The sequence below is a fragment of the Protopterus annectens genome, chromosome 4.part1, assembly GCF_019279795.1.
Source record: "Protopterus annectens isolate FY-2018-M chromosome 4.part1, PAN1.0, whole genome shotgun sequence".
Lineage (NCBI taxonomy): Eukaryota > Metazoa > Chordata > Ceratodontiformes > Protopteridae > Protopterus > Protopterus annectens.
The window spans coordinates 788,537,359-788,558,670 of NC_056734.1; the positions used below are offsets into that span (position 1 = coordinate 788,537,359).

The window sequence follows — 21,312 nt, forward strand, 5'->3', positions numbered from 1 at the left end:
AGACATGCGTGAATGGGCGTATCTTCGTTGAAGGTTGTGCATCAGGGCTGGTAACTCGGCACGTAAAAATCAACTACCAATCATTAGTGGACCGGAGTTCCGCTGTGGCGACCCCTAACTGGGAAAAGCCGAAAGACACAACAACATTTAAACCGATTCAAGCATCCGACATACTTATGTACAAATGACACCTTTATGTTGCATCAGCTGAGAGGAAGAAGAGAAAAAGAAGTTCGACAGTGTTTCTACTCTTCAAGTGTTTTACGCCCTAGGGCTTCAGACATTCAAAACAAAAACATTAACTTTCTGTTTTTTTTTTTTTTCTGAGAACCATGTACTCTGAGGAAGGTTTTTCTCATACATGTTGATGCATTTCTCAGTAGTTTATGAACCTTACAGATGGTGAAGTCTAAATTAGTTTCAGACATTATCCTTGACTTTTGTTTGCATGCTGTGTGACTCTGGGCAAATCACTTAACCAGCAAATGCACCTCAGCACTTCTTGAAAAAAGGCACTTGTTTTAAGTGCACTCATCTAGTTAATAAATAAAAGATTATTATTGCAAAAACAAATTACCCAAAGTAAGACTTTTGCTGTGACTTGTAATAGTGACGAAGTACTGAATTACTTCTACATATATAAATAAAACATTAAAAGAGAATGCTGAATGCCTCTGTGTTTCTCATTTGAGCAGGTCAACACTTTTTAACTTGGCAAAAGAAACGGTATAGAAGGTAAACAGATAGGTATCACGATATGCATAAATTATGCAATTTGTAAAAGACTGTTAAACATGTAAAATATTTGCAGCATATTTAACATTTAAAATTAAAATAATCTGTGAACAGTCTTAGATATACCAATTGAAAGCTAAACTGTTTCGTATAGCATAAGGTAAAGCTGTCATAATTTTCCATTGCAAGTGATTCAGTTAACAGCCATGTATGATTTCAACTTACAGTGGTTGCTGAAATCTCAGACTGCAAAATGCTGAGCTAGGTTGCTGTTAAGTTCATATGCTAGCTGATCAAATTATCCTTGTTGGCGTAAACATGCAGGACATTCTGGTGGATGCTGGGAGCGTTGGAAAAGACAAGATGTGACAAAACCCTTTCCTTGCTGTTTGCAGTGACGTTTTTGCAGTAGCAGAGGGTAGAAGTTTACATTTGAGATAGGTGGCAGGCTGCCACAGCAGGTACTGCCTATGAACTACACAAGTAAAACTCAGTCTGCATTGTGGCTTCAGATAGGCATTCAGTACCATTCACCAAAGCCAATTGTGCTGCCTTGTTTCATATTATCATGTGACTTAGGAGGGTTCTACAGCAGGGCAGCAAAGAGAGCTATTCATTTGCAGTCATGAAATCCACATTTTGATAATGTTCCTGGCACAACATGCAATACAGGCATCCAAACTTGGACTCTAGACTACATGCAGTTTTGTTCTGACATGATTAAAGTGCAGACACTCAGCTTAAAGCAGCACAACAGTATGTATCTCCTCAAATACTCTGCTCCTTCCTTTCTTTCTTTCTTTCTTTTTTTTTTTTTTTTGGTGTGGTGGAATGGACAGGTAAGAATCAGAATTCATATACAAGACTGGTTAATAGAGGTAGTAGCTTAGAGGTGCAAAATCTCAAAGTGCTTCCCTTCCTCAGCAGCTGCTTATATCATTTTGTTTCTGTGCAGGAACTACAGAATGATCACAAAAAATGAGGTTTCCTTTTTAAGTGACTCTTCAGTTGTAAGAAAATGCAGCTCTCCATAACAGCTTTATCGTTGGGAATTTCCAAATAACTGATTCAGTTCAACATTGCGGCATAGTAGTGAGAATTCTGTTTAAAATAAAAATTGTATGCCTCAAGACAGCTAAACTGGTCTGTATTAAATGGGTCTGCCAATGATATGATACCTTCATATATTAAGGGTCCCTTGCAGTGCTTTCTCAAATGGTCTGTGTGTGTGTGTGTGTGTGTGTGTGTGATATATATATATATATATATATATATATGTGTGTGTGTGTGTGTGTGTCTATATATACAAAGATATTTATTTACTTGTTGTGACTTACGGCTTTTCCCGGTTAGGGGTCGCCACAGCGGAACTCCGGTCCGCTAATGATTGGCAGTTGATTTTTACATACCGAGTTGCCAGCCCTGATGCACAACCTTCAAAGAAAGCACGCCCATTCACGCATGTCTCCACGCAGAAGACGCTCTAACTGAGAGTCGAACCAGACAGCGTCTTACTGTGAGGCGACAACGCTACCGCAGCACCTAAATAATTTAATTGTTGATGAGGACATTTTACTGGGTATAACCCATTTTCTATGGAGAACAGGTCAAACTTTACATTTAATGAACAATAAAGGCATATGTAAACACACATGGCAAAAAGTTCAACACTATTTACAATAACTACGAAGACTTTACAATATGTAATTATACAGCTATGACAAGCATGATTATCAGTTAAAATACATAATTCAGGAGCACATCAGAAACTGGCATTATGAGAGATACAGTGTCAATCTGACAGGCTGAGCAGAAAAGATGGTTGTGGTGCAAAATTAGTAATGGAACATAAAACGTGCTCTGTCATTGGCTTCTGCTTTAAGATAATTTTCTTATTACATTCTTACTGACATTGCAGTGAAAATAAATTGTGCAATATGATGGTATGATGTGTTATATTCCATATCCACAAAAGGAGAGAAAACAGCTTAATAAGCATCTTAGTAAAAGAGGATTAGACAGAGAGATGACAGCTTAGGTGCAATTATTGACTTAGGTACATTTAGTCTACATTGGTCTTGAATATCAGAAATACATAAAGCACACAATTGTGTGACAGGCATAATGTTTACCATGAATTCAAATGAACACTGCCTACAGTAAGGAGGCATGCTCTGGATCAGCAGGAAAAGGTGGCAATATGGCGTGGGAAAGTTTTTTTTTTTTTTCTTTTTGTGTGACATTTATGCAGCCATAAAAAACATTTTTTTTCAAATATGTTACAAATTCTAAAACCGTTACAAACTTAAGAGTGGATGACTAGGCATTGACATTTTTTCATGAAAGGTGGCAATTCTAGGTGTTTATTAATTTATTTTAATTTGTATTTATTGTTTTTGTTTACCAGGGAGAAAGGCACCAATATGCAAACAACCACAATAGATAGCAAAACTAATATTTATTTTTATTTACTTTACATTTATTAACCGGGTTAGTCTGGCTGAGCTTTTGGCTCATTTTCAGCAGAGACCCGGGGAAAAAAGCTTCGCAGGACTAGAAAACAATTTATTAAATTTTAGTAGCATAGTAGTAACAATCAGCTATAGGATCCTATAAGCAGAGACCTGGAGAGAAAAAAAGCTCCTCAGGCAATTTAATTATACAGAGTATTAACAATTGGCAGACTGGAGTTCTGCTGTGGCGACCCCTAACCGAGAAAAGCCGAAAGACAACAACATTAACAATTGGCAGACAAGTATGTGAGTTGCTACAAACAAGGTTTTAAACAATTAGCAGAAGAAATGTGACTAGTTACAATATTATTTATGCTGCTCAGAGCAAAATGAGTTAATTTGAAAGATAATAATATACAATAGTCTTTACCTTTTTCAAAAAAAGGGAGAACTGCATTTCATACCTGATAAAATATTCAGGCAGCCATAATATAGCTCTTTTCAATAGAAAGCAATATGTTTTACAAGCAGTATAGTGGTGACAGATTCAAGAAATAGAAGACAACTGTAGTTGAGGATGGTGTATTAAAAAGATGGGAAAGAGAGTGTGTTACATTACAAGCAGGTGGAGGATAAGGAGGGAGTTGGGCAGGGATGAGGATGAAGAGGGGTGACGTGCTAATCTGGTGCAGCAGGAGTTGAGTAAGTGAGACTTTAACTGTCATTTGAATGATTTTAATGAAAATCCTGTCTTACTATTACGAGGATATTTTTCCAGGTATTTGACATTTGATGGAAATAGAGGGAACAACCTGCTAAGTTATTAGGGTCTGATATATGTAGAAAGACTTTGTCAGAAGAGAGCAAGCTTCTGTGTGTGTTGCGTGCTTGTACAAAGCTGGTTAGAGATGGACATCCATTTGTTTTGTTTTTTTAGATTGTAGATAATAGGGAGGTGTGCATTTGTGAGTTGGTGAGGCAGTTTAAGTCACTGAAGGTTTCTGAGAGACAAACAGTGATGTGATCTGAGGGGGAGGTTGGCTGCAAATTTTGAAATCTTGCTGTAGCACTGCTGAAGTTTGTTTAGCTGAGTTAGTTGGATGTTTGTCAGTACTAGTGCTGAGTACAGGAGAGAAGATAGCGGAAGGGTTTGGATTTATTGGGTTTTGCCCTATAAAGAGTGTTCAGTTTTTGAGTTGTTTTTTCTTTTTTTTTTGAAAGTAAAGGAGGGTGGCCTAATGGTTAAGGTGTTTGCCTTACAAACACAGGGTGCAGGGTTTGAGTCTCAGAAGGGATAACTGGCTAGGCTTAAAATGGCTCGCAAGGGCAGTTAGTCTAGTACTAATCTATGAACCTATACATCCTGACAAGATGAGAAAACAGAGTATCAGTTTGTGACAATATCTACAATTACAGAACAAGCTACTCTGCCCTGTTAAATAATGTTTCTGTCTACTTTAAAGAAATCACTTTTGGATTTTACAACAGTAAGAAATACAGCTTCATGATTATGGCAATCTTTAAGACAAGTCTGCTGGACAAGAATAGGGTGATGGTTAGCTGCTTTTCTGAAGGCAGGACAGTGACAGAATGAGGAATCTTGGTTCCCTTCATTGCGGAACATATGGTTACAGACTGATGGTAGCTTACGTAAAAATGATGTGCAGAAGGATACGATGGTGCTTGCAGTACAGGTATCCAGGACCAGAAGACACTGGACTTAAGTAGCATCCTTCTATCATTGAGAATGATGCTGCAACCCAACAAAGTAACTGGCTTTCAAAACTACTTGAGTAGTTGGTGTACTCTATGGAGGTCCATCATATTACAGCATTTGAAGAATGCTCAATAGGTCTTAGTGCTTCACCAGGGGTGGCTTGCACCTCTCATAACATGGCTTTCACTTACTGGCTAAAACTTTTGCAGCCCCCTGAGTGCATTCTTAAGCAACAGTCCATTTATTATACATTCCACTGTAACAAATTCTAATTCTTATTATATCATTGCTAGGAGTTTCAGAAAAATATCCAGAATTATGGCCTTCACAACACCCGATCACATACATTTCAGTGCAGTTACAGAGACTTGGTTTCATTTTACTAATGCCACTTCCTCTACAGATTGATTAGATGTTTCCCATGTCTTCAGACCTTCTAGTAACTGTCTCTATATGCTTTTATTAAGGACCCCACTATCTTACAGCAAAACCATTATAATATTTTTGTAAAGTTTCTGGAGATCCAAGTTACAGTGAATACATCTAATTAACATGATGTTGCTTGCTAATAATCCCCTGCTATGCCTCCTGTTATACAAAATCATTGCATAAATGCTCCAGATACAATTATCTATCCCAACCATATTATTCTAAGCAAGATTAACTACCCAACTATTAACTTTGCAAGTCAATTCCACCATTAACAAATTCCTAACATTTCTTAGTGTTTAATACCAACTTTCTTGAACAGGTTAACAATCTCCTAGAGGCCCCATTAGGCTTAGCAGTATATCCTCACAAACATTGCTCCTTCTTACAACTGCATCCTGTGTCTCCCACTTCCTAATTAAATCTAATGATGAATCTGTTATCTTCTCCTTCAGAAAAAAATGTATTCTTCCCACCTGCAAATGCAGTTGCTTTCAGTCATTTATCTAAAGCAGACCTGATCTAAATAAATTATACTGTAGTCTTCAACCTACTGACTCTATCAGTGAGGCTGCTGCCTACCACCTTTGATTCCTACTTACACCTAAATCCGATGCATTGAGAAGTCTGTCTCCATCTGCTTCAAATATAGTAGAAAATTTAAGAACAAACTCATATGGTGAAATATCCATTACCATAACTGGTGAGGGTGCAAAGTGTTAGGGGAACAACTGGCAGAACCCAATCCTTCTTCAGTTCATAACAGCAAAATGTTGGTATCACTGTAGTGATCTATGTGTATATTAACTGTAGCAGCTAGCTACTACACATGAAGCAAGCAGTTTTCTACAGTTTAAAAGTGAAAATACCACTTTTTTAAAATGAAGAGCTGTAGTCAGATGAGGTTTTCTATAAGGGGTTGCCAGATCGATGGACAGCCTCAGATACAAAAATAGCTAGCTGTGCCTCTACTCTTATCAATACATTGCTTAATTAAAGTCAGAAAATACATCTTCATATCCCCAATTTAAAAAAAGCACTGCAATGGGTTGGTAAAAATCTTAAAACCACAATTAAAAAGTTTAATGATTATGAACTCAGGATAGCCATTTTCAACAAAAAATGCTTCTTCAACTATGGCAAGAAAGTAATAATTAACATCCAAATATGATTTGAGCTTGCTATACTAACAATATCCACTTGGAGCCAAGAAAACAATTATTATCCCATCAGATAAATTTAGCTCTAACTTTACTCTTCACACACATACTCACACACATACAAACAAGCACACATCCACTCATTCCCCATATTCCCACAAACCTCCCACTCTAAAAATACCAATTTGTATCAGCCCCATCCACAGTGAAAATCACATATTCCATGGGCCCTCATAATATGCCTGGCCGGCTATTTTTTTAGCTGTAAATATAGCCTGCCTGAGTTTTTCCTTAACCTTTTCTAATCTTTGTCCCACTGCAAGTTACATACTTGATTTTGGAAAACAGCTTCTGTAATCCCACTACACAATGGAAACCTACCAACAAGCCAGGCAATTACAAAACAAGTAGTCTCACCAGTCATATATGTACTGACATGGAGCACATCATATACAAGATCAGTAAAACTGATTTAGGAAACATACTGGCCCCTGACCCAAATCCGTTTTGGTTTGTCAGATGCAGCATTGACAAAGTCTTTAATATAATCTCCCATGAAGGTATTTCTGATAGGTGTACTAAGCATCATATAAATCCATGTGTTTTCCACTGGACAGTTAATTGATTGACTGCTCAACCCATGTTGTGAAAGTTACGAGGACATCTACAAATGTCAACAGTAGTGTGTCCCAAATGTTTGAATATGAGGAATCTAACCCCCTTTTTGGCACCTGACTCTGATATCCAAGTTACTGTTCCAGTCTTGTATTTATTTAAGTTGGTTGATGACTGTAACCTAGGTGCAAATGTCAGCTCACCATTTTGACTCACTTACTTCAGCAAGGGCTAAGAAATTTAGTGTGATTTTATTCTCCAAACACATTTTTCCTGTTGTCTATCATATAAATGAGTCAGGCTTCCAAACTAATATTGTCATCAGAGACTTAGGCACCTATGTTTACAATTTACTATCACTTGACCATCAAGTTTCCACCTTTCTATCTGGCCCAACTAATTTCTAAAGGCATCTTCTCTAGAGCTAGTTAAGTCTTACTCCCTTTGTTTACAAACCTCATAGGGCCCATATTTGAATAAATTGTTCCTTGTGGCATGCACATTTCTAACTGAAGTGTTCAACTTGGGAAGCCTCTGAGACAATTTGCTAAAAAGGACATTGGCCTCAAGACTCTTAATTACCCAGACAGATTGGATGCCCTGTCATTTTACTCAGTCTCCCACTGACTCCTTGGTATTTGAGCCATGAAAGCCCATACCAAAAAATGTTCAATCTCCACTACCTATATGGAAACTAGGACTCCAAAAAGACACCTATACTAAGGATTTCAGCCTATAAGAACAGATAAATATGACTCATTTGTGGGACAGATACCTTGCCCACTGTTTCATGTCTGTAGAACAGCTCCTTATGCATGACAAACAAAGCAATACTCTGGCTGCTTTCTAAATGAATGTAAATAATTGGCTGTGCAGTCATAAATTCCCCCTGTGTAATTTCCCCATTAAGAAAAGAGGGAGATTACTGTTGAAATACAAAAGTAATCTAAAGAGCTTATTTGACTAGGCCTTTAATGGTCTGAGGGACTTCTTGCCTTGTGTCAACCTAGGATCCTGTACAATGAAAAGATCACAATTTTTGACATTCAGATGTATGAATCTTTTAACATGCCACTACATTCTATGATTTTCAAATTATAAAAGAAAAATACAAATATATGTATGAAATACTGTTCAGAAGCTGGCAAGAAGATTTTTTTAAGTATTTATAAATATGTGGTTAATGAAAGCCTTGTGGATGAAAAAAAACTAACTAAAAGACTGGATTGTATTATTTACATTATTTTAAATAATTAGTGAGCCTGTCATTCTTGGAAGTGATAGGCCTAGGATACTCCAGGTCAACAGACAACAAACTATCATAGATTTACACAGAGGTTGGGTTAGTTCTTAAGTGTCTGTAGTGTCCCTAAATCCTTTACTGCTGTAATGTTATCAGTGGAGTTGTCTTCTGACCCTGATGTTTCACATGCTACAAATTGCTGCTTAAGTCAGTCTTGAATTTTTTATTTATTTATTTATGTATTTACAGTATGATTGGTTGTTTTAATTTACATCTCAGTATCAAAACCTGGTAAGGTATGCAGGGAGTCTGCAGTTGTATACCCTGAACGTTCCTGCAATAACTTTGAAATACAAGGCATTTATAAAAAAAAAACTTGTCACATACTGAAAATGTAGCAACACCATTACTGCTTACTTACAAAGGACAGTTGTATGAAAATCGAAATCTGCATTCAGCTGACTAACCCTGCTTATATAAAGCTGACATTGTAATTCCATTCTGCAAGTACATCTGTTAACGCAGCAATGTTTATGACACCACAAAGCATTGGGACACTGGCAAAGCAAAAAAATAATGCTTAAGTAAACAAGATCTTTCTTTCTTTTACACTAAGTTTGATAAATAAAGATAAATAAGGAGTGAGTTAAAAAAAGAAACAGCATCCGTTTTAGCATCTTTCTGCATCAGATATTACAAACTACAATGTTAACTGCATGTATAAATGGACTTCTAACACTTCTATATATGTTTTATTCCCTGTACATGGAATCTCACTGAGAACATATAAGAAAGTAAAGCATTCTTTAGAATACCAAGCTTATCCCTGACTCACCAGCACTTTATGTGGGAATCAGTCTAGGAATGCCTTGCTGCTGACACTGTTGTCATCACATGACCATACAACTATCAAGCCAAGCCAGGATCCTCCACCTCTTTTAATGTAAAACTAAATTTTTACTTTTGCAAGGAACCTGGTATGAAGTAAAGCAAGGGGATTCATTTACCTATAAATGTCCTCCATCACAAGATGCCCTTGAGGGAATGACTCATCTAAGTTAACTTTAGGAGTGTGTTCAGCAGGGAACCATATGAAACTGATGCAAATTTTCTGCTTTCTTTATAAAGGGATCATTGTTTTCAGTTTAGTATGTCCTGTCAATTATTCTATTACTGTGACCTTTTTTGTTCTGACGTTTGCAGGGATACGGCAACCCATTACTAAGTGATACGACTGAATATTAGCAAAGTATCCCAATTAGCTCTAGATGACTACATAAAAAAGAAGATGTAATGTTTTATGTGCTGGAGTACATGCATTACTGAAAACTTCCATGCAGCTTATTTTTGTTATATAATTATGTTTAATTGTGGTTTCACCAACTTCACAGTTATTACCATGACAAAGTCTGTACAAACTCAACAATTAAATTTCACCATCATTTGTCACAATGCATATTGTCCCTGAACTGAAACCAACTTTAGTATGCTTCTTTGTCAGAAGGAACATGCTAGCAAAAGATCCAATGAGTCAGTGTTAAGCACCTCTGAACAATAAAAAAATTGTCACATAGGGGATACAACACATGTGGACTAGCTTTTGCAAAGTCACATCAATTATCTTTTCTTGTCAGAGTTTAATGACAGTTGCTGGACACTAGAAACAACAGGAATTATTTCATTTCTGACCACTGACACATGGCTTGGGCAGCATAATATTAAAATACAGTTGTAGGTTGGTCACATTTGGATTAGATTTAATATATTGCAATTTCCAGTTTATCCATGATTAAAAATAGGTACAGCCCCTAAAGAAGGGGAACTTATAATGGCAAAAAAAAAAAAAAAAAATAAAAAATCAACATTCATATCATTAACATTGAAAAATATTCTACAGTTATTTTTCAAATACAAGTCATTTTTGTGCAGCTTAGAGAAGCAGACTCAAGTCCATTTGTGTATCAAATATGGCTGCACTGACTCAGTTTATTCAGGATATCACAAAAAAGATATTGAAATAGAGGATTTTGGATTTTACTGTATAAAAGAGAGTGAGATTGTTATTTCTTCTGTAAAATTCGGATCCATAAGTAATACATGCAAAATGTATGCATATATACATAGCTATAGCTATGTATTTTTATACATACAAATTTTTCATTCTTTGTCTCTCTCTGCATATATTTATGTTTATATTTATATCTATATCTATCTATATATCTACACAACCACACACCCACAAGTGTGTGTATTCATACATATATATGTATATAAATACACACACACACACATATATATATATATATATATATATATATATATATATATACACACACACACACACACACACACACACACACACACACACACACAAAACAAACATATGTGTGTGCGAGTGTATGTTTATGAGAGAGAGAGAGTGAGAGAGAGAGAGGTGTGTGATATATAATGTGCTTGGGTCTGTTGTTCATCTTTTGGCTTTTCCCGGTTAGGGGTCACCACAGTGGAACTCCGGTCTGCTAATGATTGGCAGCAGATTTTTGCAGTGCCTAGGTGCCAGCCCGATGCCCAACCTTCAACGAAGGCACACCCATTCATGCATATCTTCTGAACGCCACTTGACCGCGGAGAGGACATGCAGACTCCAAACAGAAGGCGCTCCAGCCGAGAATCGAATGGGAGAACCTCTTGCTGTGAGGCGACAATGCTACCCCTGCACCTCCGCTTGGGTCTATATTACCAAACTGAAAAGTCATGTAATCAGACGGAATTAACATCGAAAATGACGTTAATTGAAGTTGCTCTTGTGGGGGTCTGCACCCTGCATACCCCTGTTAATTACACATACCAGCTCTGAGATTATACTAAGGTGAGGAAAGGGCAAATTTTCAGTTCTTCACTGTACAGAGACCTCACTATAAACACCTCAATGAATGGCAGTTCCATGTGAAATGCTGTTCGATTACATGACTTTTCGATTTGGTGCTATAGACCCAATGTGTTTCTTCTTTGAGTGTGTATCAATCTATGTATACAAATAGGTATTTTAAACTAGGTTTGATGGTCTGAAGAAGCTGGTGGATTATTGCCAGTGAAAGCACTTACCAAAATAAAAGAGTCAGTTTTATAAGTCCGCTCTCCTTGTTCTGTTTTGTACCAGTTTGTGATTTTCGTGAGTGTAGGATCTATATATACAGACACACACACACACACATATATATATATATATATATTTAGAGTGAGAGGGAAAGCACGAGAGGGAGATATAGATATAAATATATAGATGGATGTGGCCCCTCTCTCTCTCTCTATATTATATATATATATATATATATATATATATATATATATATATATATATATATATATACATACATATATACATACACACATACTGTTTTTTTAATCAACCGCATTTGGTCAGATAAACATATGGTCAACATATGTGCAATTTTGCATAATTCTCATGGTTGGGGAAAATGTCCTTACCCAATTTTGTGCACTAGTTAAAATATATATATTTTTTTTGCCGTAAAGTTTTGCATGCTCCAAGGTTGTTTCTCAGAGCATGCACAGAAGCACATTGAGGTTCATGTTTTTGATGTTATGCATTTGGCATTTGTAACATCATCTTTTTGTGTTTTAATTGTGCATGGGTGTGTGTTTGTGTGTGAGAACACCTACTGTGGCAGTGAAGTGTGAGTATCTTTTTTTTCTGACCAAGGTCTGCTTGTCTGCTTTATCAAACAGCAAAAAAATGTTATTTAACAGAACTCCAATGCACCTAAGTGTGGAGAAAACAGTGCATTCAGTTGCAGGACGTCATGTGACAAGAAGCATATTTTTAGGCCACTGAGAGCCATTTTTTTTCAACAGAAATTTATGGTCATTTCTGGCATATGAGATTTTTGTCAGGTAACTTGTAATTAAAAAATAATTAGGAATTCAAAAATGCAAACAAAATAAAGTATTATTTTAATACTAGCACACATCATCTTCTGGTTCTCCTATATTTTTATCCAGTAACTTCTATGACGCAGCTATCCAAATGTAAAATTGTGAAATATTACACCAGCACTCTATCATGTAAACATATCATAATGATTTGAAAACAGCTGATAGCATTAAGTGCTGCTGATACATACAATAAAAATTGACTAAGAAAAGAATGGAAAATAAAAAATAATTTTCAAAATGTTTGCTAGCGGAATCTAAAATATACTTCTATAACTCAAGTGAAGAAAGGAAAGGACTAGGAATATTACTCTGATATGAACCTTCTATTAAGATGTTTTCTTTTACCAAACATTTATTAATAGCAAAGGATAGTCAGCTTTCCTCATGGTGTGTGTGTGTGTGTGTGTGTGTGTGTGTGTGTGTGTGTTTACCACAGGTACAACAAAACATGAATTGCAGCTTAAATGAAGAAAACTTAATGCAGACATACATTACACTAAAGTAATTTTTTTTCAAATGTGAGCATTTTGCACTTGTTTCATTCAAACTATTCAGTGAATATTTATGATTTCACCATACAACTCTTCAATGTGGCTCTACTAGAACTATCTGAACACTGCTGTAACACATTAATGCTGTAATGTGTGACGTCACTTATTACTATACATTGCTGACTTCAGTCAGAACACTCCCTGAGCACTGAGCAGTGATAGTTGGTTAGGTTACCATAAACTGCTAGACACCTTACCATAAATGAAATCATTCATTAAAGCCATGCTGTAATTGGATTCTAAACTTGTCTCCAGGGTCTTACTATGTATTATCTCTGTGGCAGTAAAAAGTCAGAGAGGTTTCATCAGTAACTTAACAAAAGGTGAACTTTTATTCCACAGTTTTAGTTGACTTAAGACATTAGCCTAAAAATCAAGTCAAAAGTAAATGAATGTCAATAGCATACCAAAAGGGGTCCAGGCATACATTTCTTACGTCTTCACACGAAGTTCTCCTTTACTAGATTCAGACCATGCAAGATGAATTCCATCTCAGATGACAGAAACAATGCATTTCACACAGGAAATAAAGCCACTAATAAGGTTTCTTTTTAATCAGTCTTCCTTACTATGAATAAGCCAATGACAGTAATGCAAGAACTTCCTGTACTCTCTTCAGTAGCTGGTTGAATGTGCATTAGATCCCACTGTATCATAATGTCATTCCACATATAAGACATAAGATGCTGATGAAGTACTCAGGAACAGGCAAGAGAATAGGGCTTGGGGAAGGTTTCAAGTACAACTCAACCGCACACACACACACACACACACACACACACACACACACACACACACACACACACACACACACACACACATATATATTTAGAGTGAGAGGGATATAGATATAAATATATAGATGGATGTGGCCTCTCTCTCTCTCTCTCTCTCTATATATATATATATATATATATATATATATATGTATAGATGCGCATATATATATATATATATCTATGGATGCATTGTTTTTTTAATCAATCGCATTTGGTCAGATAAACATATGATCAACATATGTACAATTTTGCATAATTCTCATGGTTGAGGAAAATGTCCTTACCCAATTTTGTGCACTAGTTGAAATATATATAAATATTTTTTTTTTTTGCCGCAAAGTTTTGCATGCTCCAAGGTTGTTTCTCAGAGCATGCATAGAAGCACATTGAGGTTCATGTTTTGATGTTATGCATTTGGCATTTGTAACATCATCTTTTTGTGTTTTAACTGTGCATGAGTGTGTGTGAGAACATCTATTGTCGCAGTGAAGTGTGAGTATCTTTTTTTTTCTGACCAAGGTCTGCTTGTCTGCTTTATCAAACAGCAAAAAATTTTATTTAACAGAACCACAATGCACCTAAGTGTGGAGAAAAAAGTGCATGCAGTTGCAGGATGTCATGTGACAGGAAGCATATTTTTAGGCCACTGAGAGCCATTTTTTTTTTCAACGGAAATGTATGGTCATTCCTGGCATATGAGATTTTTGTCAGGTAACTTATAATCAAAAAATAATTAGGAATACAAAAAATGCAAACAAAATAAGGTATTATTTTAATACTAGCACACATCATCTTCTGGTTCTCCTATATTTTCATCCTGTAACTTCTATGACGCAGCTATCCAAAAGTAAAATTGTGAAATATTACACCAGCACTCTATCATGTAAACATATCATAATGATTTGAAAACAGCTCACAGCATTAAGTGCTGCTGATACATACAATAAAACCTAAGAAAAGAATGGCAAATAAAAAATAATTTTTAAAATGTTTGCTAGCGGAATCTAAAATATACTTCTATAACTCAAGTGATGAAAGGAAAGGACTATGAATATCACTCTGATATGAACCTTGTATTAAGATGTTTTCTTTTACCAAACATTTATTAATAGCAAAAGATAGTCAGCTTTCCTCATGGTGTATGTGTGTGTGTGTGTGTGTGTGTGTGTGTGTGTGTGTGTGTGTGTGTGTGTGTGTTTACCACAGGTACAACAAAACATGAATTGCAGCTTAAATGAAGAAAACTTAATGCAGACAAACATTACACTAAAGTGATTTTTTTTCAAATGTGTGCATTTTGCACTTGTTTCATTCAAACTATTCAGTGAATATTTATGGTTTCACCATACAACTCTTCAATGTTCTACTAGAACTATCTGAACACTGCTGTAACACATTAATGCTGTAATGTGTGACGTCACTTATTACTATACATTGCTGACCTCAGTCAGAACACTCCCTGAGCACTGAGCAGTGATAGTTGGTTAGGTTACCTTAAACTGCCAGACACCTTACCATAAATGAAATCATTCATTAAAGCCATGCTGTAATTGGATTCTAAACTTGTCTCCATGGTCTTACTATGTATTATCTCTGTGGCAGTAAAAAGTCAGAGAGGTTTCATCAGTAACTTAACAAAAGGTGATCTTTTATTCCACAGTTTTAGTTGACCTAAGACATTAGCCTAAAAATCAAGTCAAAAGTAAATGAATGTCAATAGCATACCAAAAGGGGTCCAGGCATATATTTCTTACTAGGTTTTCACACAATGTTCTCCTTTACTAGATTCAGACCATGCAAGATGAATTCCATCTCAGATGACAGAAACAATGCATTCAACACAGGAAATAAAACCATCAATAAGGTTTCTTTTTAATCAGTCTTCCTTACTATGAATAAGCCAATGACAGTAATGCAAGAACTTCCTGCACTCTCTTCAGTAGCTGGTTGAATGTGCATCAAATCCCACTGTATCATAATGTCATTTCACATATAAGAAATAAGATGCTGATGAAGTACTCAGGAACAGGCAAGAGAATAGGGCTTGGGGAAGGTTTCAAGTACAACTCAACCACACACACACACACACACACACACACACACACACACACACACACACACACACACACACACACACCTATAAATTTATGTGTGTTTGTATATATATGTGTGTGTGTGTGTGTGTGAGTATATATAAACAATATGCACACACACACACATAAACATATATATATATATATATATATATATATATATTATATATATATAAAATGGGGTCTATATCATATAGTCTAAGCTTTAGTTAATCGAACACCTAAAGCTCGACACCTAAATGGCAAAAGCAGTAAACCGTGAACGGCCACTTCAGTGAATTATTTCTTAGGGAAAAAAATTGCTTGGCCATTATTGGGAATCTGCCCTTTTCTCCACTGTAGAGCGATCTCAGAGTTGGTATATTTAGTTATGGGGGTGTGGGGGACACTCGATTAGGGCTTGAAAGGTTTTTTTTTTTTTTGGTCCAGCTAAGCAAATTTTTTTCCCTATGAAAAAATTTGCAGAAGTGGCCATTCGCAGTTTACAGCTTTCGCTGTTTAGTTGTTGCGATTTAGCTTCTATTAGCTAATATAGACTATATATATATATATATATATATATATATATATATATATATATATATATAAACACACACATATTTATTTGTGTGTGTGTGTGTGTGTGTGTGTGTGTGTGTGTGTGTGCTCTCCTATATATTCAGTTTTTTAGAAATGCTGTAATATATCCTTGAGAAAGGAAAATGCTACTTGCTGATGTGTTGATAACTATGATATTTTATGTATATGCATATACATACATATAAAATATATATATATATATATATATATATATATATATATTTTTTTTTTTTTTTTAAAAAACGCAGCTACAACTAATTTTGGTTAAATGTACCCGTTGTTAATATTTTTTTATGTCATAATTGGTCAACTGATTGGATCATCAAGTGCAGCAATAGTAAAACCATTGAACATTGTATGTAGGAGAAGTGAGACTGGGTAGGATAGGGGCAAAAACCCTATAGTTTCAAAAGACTTAAACACATTACAATGACTAAAATAAACTAATTCAGTCTGCCACAATGCTTTCTAGTCTAACTCATTATGTAAACCATATGGTTTCAGGTTGCCACATTTTTTAATTATTTCAACTTCCTTATGAAGCAAATATCTGTCAGCATTATTGTTATCCCTAATATTAGCTGTATCCTGCAACAAAGCTCATGTTTTAGAACTCTCAATTCTCCCCCAGATTATAAAATTACATGTTGTGCCACTGGATTAACCACATTTCTATTTCTGATATAATTTAACTGCTCCTGAAATCTAACTTTACATTTCCTTTTAGCTTTGATTTTATACACGCACACACACATATATATATATATATATATATATACACATACATACATACATACACACACACAGACAACATCCTCGGTGGTGCAGCGGTAGCGTTGTTGCCTCAAAGCAAGAGGTTCTCCCGTTCAATTCTCGGCTGGAGTGCAGGGAGTGCCTTCTGTGTGGAGTCTGCATGTCCTCCCCACAGTTGGGTGGATGTTCGAAAGACATGCGTAAATGGGCGTGCCTTCGTTGAAGGTTGAATTTTGAGCTGGCACCTCGGCATTCGTGGAAATCTACTGCCAATCATTAGCGGACTGGAGTTCCACTGTGGCAACCCCTAACCGGGAAAAGCTGAAAGACAAACAATAACAACATATGCACATACACGTATACATTCACTGGCAGACTAAAACAAAGAATATTCCACCTATAACTGAGGGATGTTAATAATTAATATAGGGAATATATATTCATTTTTTTTAATGTTTTTGAATAAATAATCTTATTGAGAACAACTGGGTTGGTGTGTTTAAGGAAACTCCAAAATATTATTTTTGCTCAGAGGTGTACAGAATCAGAGAATGGAAGTAGAGATGGTGGGAATCATTCCCAAGTCTGTAGCTCTTACTTAGCCATTTCTTTTAACATTATATCACTGTCTCTTTATGTAGTTATGCATCTATCCATCTTTCTGTCTGGTTGTCTGCTTCACTAAGTTTGTTTTTTTTTTTTTATGATAGAGTAGGAAAGAAAGCAAGATTCTATGGCAGGGAAGTGTGGATAATAGGAGAGCATTTAACAACATATGGCCATGTTATCTGTAGACTGACTGCTGAAGGACAGAAGCTTTTTACAGTTTCAGCTGACGTATACTGCAACTCTGCATAGTAGATAGCATCCACAATTGTTTGTCATCACCAGTGAGTATGTAGTTCCTATATCTCTCAAAGCTACTCAAATATGAAGCAGGCCATCAATTCATTAGACACATTCAAACAACAACAGTTAAATGATGCATATAATAAAGGTACAGGGCAAACAGTTATTTTAAAACATGTCAACTTCTAATATTAACCTGACACAAATAGCTGAGTAACAGTCCTGCAACTGACTTTTGTTACCTAGGATTTTAAGGGGTTACTTTATTGTTGTAGGCTGAATCCAGATCTCAAGTATACTTTATTTAGCTTCTGCCATGTATGTAATGAATTAATTTTGTTTCTAGTTCTGTACGGCAGATGCAGTTTGCTTTTTTCTAGGTGCATAGCTACTGAAAAGGAAATTGTAGGAAGTGGAAACTTGGGGGCAGGGACATCTAGTGAATGTTTACTTTAAAATAATGATTAGAATCGACTGCCACAAGTCTGTTCTTGTCTAAGTGCACTCTGGTTTGCAGAATTTATAAAAATTATAATCCGTGTGGAGCTTCACAGAATGGTAATTACAATTGATTACAGTGGTTAAGAGGTGGTGAAATACGTAATGCAATTACTATTTTTTTCCTTAGTTATTATTATTGATGTTGTAACTACCAATAAATAATTGTTTAAATATAACTAAATAACAGTGTACATTTTATGAACATGGCTACTGGTCATATACTGTGGCTATTTTTCAGACAGCCATATGCAATTGTAGTTTTTGTCACCAGTTAAAAAAACATCAACATTAAATGCTTTCAGGTCCAGTTCCATGAATACAGACTTATACTAGCATCTATAGGGATGGCATATTACTTTCTCAGAACTTTCAGGTAAGGCAGAGTCTTTTGTGACCGTCATAATGGAAAAATCAGTGATTATGCGGGTGAAAGTTTAAGAACTAGTTTTTACCACTGATATAATACATGCCACATAAGGAGAAAATATTGACTGTATTTGCTAATGTATGTTGCGATTTTCAGCATTTTGAAACACATGGCAAGTCTATGAAATTGGCATGATAACCAGATAATCTTTACACATTGTTACCATATTATCTCTTGAAGGACAACTAGCCACTTGGCTTTTTTCAAAGAGTCTGTGCTGAACACTTACAATATATATGGTGTGGCGACCCCTAACCGGAAAAAGCCGAAAGACCCAACAAGTAATAAAACATCCTAACACTTCCACCTCTTTGTCTTTCTTGAGTATTTACTGAAGCTTAGAGAAAAAAAAAAAAAAAAACACAGAAACTTAGCAGCATTTTATACAGCAGATATTTCATAAGCTATATCTGTCCAATAATTAAAACATCTAAAAGATGGAAATAATATTAATGTGTCTGTGCTGCAACTAAGTAACTAGCTTAAGGCTCTTTCATTTGTGTTCATTTTTAAATGGCAACAAATCCAATAAAAAGTATGTATTAAATATTGCATTGTATACACTATGAGATAGAAGGAAAACAGTGAAATACCCAGTCAGCTATCTGCAATATAATAAAACTACTGCACCCGTCCTCTTTGCAAGAACCTATGGGAATTACATAGATTTCCTCTGCAAAATCTAAACATTTCTATAATAATAAAGTCAAGCATTATAGATGTCCAGTAAATAATGAACTGGGTGTACCACACACACACTCAGTTTTTAAAGTAATAATTCAAACTGCAAGAATTCTGTAGCAGGTTTTGTGCCAGGCACCTGACAACTGGCAGTTAAAGATAAGACAACACTGAGTGAATTCAAACTGCCTTGAGGTACTTTGCTTCTAATTCAGTTACAGAACCTTCTAAGGTGGTTCCGCATGAGTAATATGTGATGGGTGTGGTAACTTGCAGAATCTTAAGTTATACTGACTGTTAAAGCAACATGTTTCAGACCTAAGAAAGTTTCCGCCTTTTGTTTCAGTGAGGCAAATTTTATTTACTGAGTGTAAGCGGAACCTGGCCAGAACTGAGTGTAAGCAGAACCTGGCCAGAACTGAGTGTAAGCAGAACCTGGTCAGAAGCCTAGCTGAAATACTATATACTGCTTTTTTGTACAGTTTACGTGTCTCCGAAAGTCTGTATAGACTTTAAACTGCTATCTTTTCTGCTTTGACCTTCCTGCCTGTTGTAATGCCAAGAGCATCAAGCATAGGGTAGTCCTGCCCTCTAGTCTAGACACCTGGAAGATAATGCACACCATTATTTCATAAAGGCCTGCAACACCCAAGGGTAGACCACTTTTGTCTAGGATGCCCTCAAAAGCACTACGGAAAAAAAAAAAAAAGGCAAACAGGCTCTGCTGTATACTTTAGCTCTTGCAAAATATATAATGAAAACATTTTGTCATGACGCATCATTAAACTTAACAAATTCCTGCCCTTTAAAGGACAAAAAGGCTGCGCTAGTTTTTTATACTATTTCTATAAAAAATATGGGGAAGAGAAAGCTTTCATTTTCTAACTTATAGTACAAATCACATGACAAAATGACACAGCATTCTTGTAAAACATCCTCAAATCATTTTGATGCTTACTTCTACACTGTGCTTATGTGACGCACTACAAAACAGTGGGGAAAAATAAGAATTATGCAGGGCGTCTTCCTCCCTGTAAACTTGGCAAGAACCATACTGTACTGAAATACAGCAGTCTCCATATAAGGAAACACAGCTAAACATGTCATGCGTAAGTTATATGCAGTAGGCAGAGAGCAAACATTTCAGTGCACATTATTTGGCTCACTAGCTGAATGGCAGAGAGATGGTAGGCAGACAAAAATCAAAGATTGAGACATTTCTTCTTATGCTCTTCTCAAATAAGGACACCTAAATTATCATACATTTTTGCATAAGAAGGATCAACAAACTGATGTACTATTTGCATTCAGCCATTTCTTTATACAAGTACTGGCAAATAATGTTTCACTGGAGCTATATACATAAAACTGCCTTCAGCCCACCGACAGGAAGAGACTGCAGCTGTGACCTTCTGCTTTCTTCATAGCTATAGATGGTGAGCGATATGAAACTGTAAACCATGGTAACCCAGCCTCTGCCTGTTAAATTAAAACCCAGTGAAAGCTTAGTCTCACTTCTGCCTTCCACCTCTGGATTCTACCCTGTAACTAGACAGCTAGCAGCTTTACGAATGGAAACTTACCTCTCACATTTTTTTTCAGATGCAGTCACTTTGTAAACAGGATGCCCAAGGCATTGTGGGGCTCATTGTAAGATGATGGTAGCAGTCTGAAATTGAACTTGTCAATTCCCTGTCACAGAGTCATTATGTGAGTGGCAAGTCTCACAATTGCAGATGAAAGGCTGTTGAATATAGCTAGGCACACTCTTATCTCACTGTCTGGCTTGC

General features: G+C 36.0%; 1 protein-coding gene across 8 annotated transcripts in view; it reads right to left on the reverse strand.

Annotated features, from left to right (window-relative positions):
- MBNL1 (muscleblind like splicing regulator 1) overlaps positions 1–21,312 on the reverse strand; it is an 874,569-nt gene that overhangs the window by 657,103 nt on the left and 196,154 nt on the right. For 6 of the 8 annotated variants that reach the window (XM_044070528.1, XM_044070524.1, XM_044070527.1 and 3 more), the window contains exon 1: positions 21,106–21,312. This exon is cut by the window's right edge. The exons of the other annotated variants lie outside the window; for them this stretch is intronic. The gene's annotated coding sequence lies outside the window, so the exon portion shown is untranslated. The remainder of the gene's footprint in view (positions 1–21,105) is intronic. 8 annotated transcript variants of the gene reach the window in all.